The sequence below is a fragment of the Elaeis guineensis genome, chromosome 4, assembly GCF_000442705.2.
Source record: "Elaeis guineensis isolate ETL-2024a chromosome 4, EG11, whole genome shotgun sequence".
In the NCBI taxonomy this organism is placed as follows: Eukaryota; Viridiplantae; Streptophyta; class Magnoliopsida; order Arecales; family Arecaceae; genus Elaeis; species Elaeis guineensis.
In genome coordinates, this window is record NC_025996.2 from 117,373,794 (window position 1) to 117,377,427 (window position 3,634).

Genomic DNA, 3,634 nt, shown 5'->3' on the forward strand with positions numbered 1-3,634 from the left:
GCCAATAGAGTGGTTATACCTTCCTGATGCAATCGAACCACCATAACCAGTCGAGAACGATCAATGTTAGGAAGGCATCCATATCTCTACAGCGATGGAAGATCTCTAGACTTAATATTTAGTGAGGTGATTTAGATTTAGGTCTCTTCTAAATCAGCAGATATGACATTCGATTGATCAAGTTCAAATCAGCACATCCATATATCTGACCTACCTAGTCGACATGGGTGAACACGAGTCAACGAGTAACCTAGCACGAAATTAAATCTCCCAAAATGACCAGATAAGTTAATATATGACGGAGTCCCTCCGTTGCTTTCCTTAGACACCAACAAATTGGCTAGATCAGATAATGGAACCAATTAAATAACCACCATCTAGATACTTATCTTAGACACCAAATTGATTAATTAGAATCAATCAGATTAACCTATTAAAATGGATCCAAACACTGAACCAAATTTGGTCTTGTGTTAATCAATTCACATCAAAATGTGAATCGATGCGATCAACTACAACTAAACTCAACTTTGAGCCCTTTTGACCTTATTCTAACCAATCATTGATTAGATTCAATCAACTACTCAAAATAGACAATGGATTCTAGTCTGATCTAATCAATTGATCCTAATTGTAGTTTGATCACTAGACCTAATTTGTTCAACCCATATTCACATGCAATAACATAATTTTTAATTTTGAAAATATTTTTTAGATTATATTTCATTGCATGCAATAGTGGCTTATGATCTCAAAAAATAATTTTAGATCTAAATCTAATTTTATATATCATATATATCAAGTTTTAAATCTAAATTTAAATATATATCACATATATATTAAATTATAGATCTAAAATAAGAATTACATATATCAAATGCATATAAAACTAGATCTAAAATAATGATTAAAATTTTTTGAAAATAATTTTTAAAAAATTGGTTCGCATCAAATTTGGACAATCTTTTCAATATAGGAGGTAAACACTATACCAGGATAACCTTATACCAATCCGATGCAAACTTTAATCATTCTAATTTCAGATCTAACATGAATAAAGACATATCATATACATCAATTTTTAGATCTGAAATATTGATTTAAATATTTCAAAAATAATTCTCAAAATCGATCAATCTTGTACTAAGACAATCTTTTCAATATAAGAGATAAATTCTATACCAGGACAATCTTATATCAGCATAAGATCAATTTTAAATCATTTAAACTTTCAGATCTAAGATAAAAATTAGATAATAGATATCTTAAAAAACCAGTGGCTCTGATACCACTGCTAGAAAATCGGATAGGATTAGCATGCATAGATTTCAAAATTTTTGACATAGTATGAAAATGATCTAGGTTAAACCCTTTAACCCCACATGCAATATATAGGTGAAAATGATCTTGGATTAGAAATGTGACACTTACCATCAGACATGCCTTATAAATTGCTAACCATTTATTCTTTCTCTCAACACATGATACCCCAAACCCCATTTTGTGAAGTATCTTTGTGGGATGATCAGGTCAATTATAATTTATTCTCTGGTTACAAGTCCTTATGCATATTAATAAATTGATTTATCATGCAGACTCATTGTCATTTGGTCTCAATTGTTCACTTGGAGATACATTAGGGGAATTTACGTTATCAACCTCATCCTCGCAATTCTCCTATTCATTGCATTCATCTTTTTGGGTCTATTTGGAAAGTGGATAGAAAAGTGTCACTAAAATTATGATTTGAAAAGTTTTTTTTTTTGCGGTCCTTTATGGGGAATCCTATGGAATTATGAATTTATTAACATTAGAAAGTCATTAGTTATCTTTATTTAATATGATGGAGTTTTACGTTGATGAGGAGTCCTTTTTTGGAAAAAGAAGTACTCTTTAGAGTCAAATGATATATGTATGTTAATATACTGGGTCTATTGCAAGTCTATTTATGAATAGAAAATGTTTCTTTTAAAGTTGAATGTCTATAAATATGGTCCATGGGAAGTGATAGGTCATCCATAATTTATGCATTTAATTAAAAAAAGTGACTCCTTTTAGGGATTTTACCCTTTATTACTCTCTCTCTCTCTCTCTCTTGCCCCCCCCCCTCCTTCTCTTCGCTGCTTGATCTTCTCTTCTTTTTTGTTGCAAAGGATAAATTTATAGATTTAATTGCCTCTATAATTTATTTCTTTGTGTATCAATTTTATTTGCAGCCTTAGCACTAATAGACTGTAATAATGGTATTGGAATCTTAATCCTATCTTGTATGATAACAAATTGATCCTGAAACAAGTGTCAGCAAAATGAAGCGTGAATCCAACAAATAGAGCAAAATCGATAATACAAGTGGCATCAATGGCAAAAAGAGTAAAATTGATGAAAAGAAGCTACCAATCAAGATAGAACAAAACAAGATCAAGCCCTTCAAAGAACAACAGTCATAACAAAAACTCACTATAGAAGACCCTCCATATGTACAAATGAAGATCAGGGATAGAGATGAGATCCCCGAGGTTGAAGATCAACATATATAGTTTATTTTGATTGAAGATCATTGATTCAAAAAGATGATCATCTTTGATCTAACAAAGGCTTTGCAATGTAGATATTATACAAAAGATATTAGAAGATCTCAAATATGAGATCCACACAATGCAACCATCTAATATAGGTACATTTAAATTATATTTAGTTAGTTTAAAAGTCTCAAAATGTCAATTGTTTTTTTCGCTTACAATTTTTGCACAAATTTTTAAGAGCTTCTTTTTCTAAGTAGAATTTTGGGATTGTTATGGGAAAGATTAACATTTACATTTCCTATTTTATGTATAGTTTGAATTAGGAAATTTTTAAAGTCATGAGGATTGTGATTCAGAAAACTTTGGATGAACCCCCACATGGAATCCGATAAAATCATACAACATATTAATTTTAAAAAGCCTATAGCTATCTTTTATCTGATATGATCAACAGTCCTCTTTTAAGTCAAATAATGTGCCTTAGATCCTAGATCCTTTATAAATAGCTTGGGAGTCTTTTGATTAAAAAATATCATGGAATTTTTTAAGTATATATAAATCAATTGTGTATATTATTTTAGTTGATTTTCTAAAATTTAACTATTTTTTATTTTTATTTTCAACACTATTTAATAATTTATATTTATATTTTTATAAGTTACTTCATCATAATGCATTGCAAAAAGCTAATTTGTCAGGACATAAGATAGTATACATAATAAACCTTTAAATCATAATAGGCAGCATCAAGAAGGTATCCCTTAAAATGTAATTTTCTTAAAAAAAAATCCAAAACCTCTTGTAAGTCCTCATCCTTAGTATAACTATCACACTCCGAATCCAGCATTTAGATTAGACACGTGATAGCCGTATACTCCTTAGGACAAAGTCCTAAAGAATATACAAGACCTGCTTTTTTATTAATCATCAATCCAACTCAAATAATGGTAAAAATAAATCCAATAATTTTTATTCAAATAAAATATAGTTTATTAATATCTCATCTTAATCAAGATCAAAATATTTATTCAAAAATAAACTAAATAAAATCCCCTAAGATCCTATGCTCCTCATTGCTTGATCCTAAGCCCCATAGAATCTTCTAAATCTGA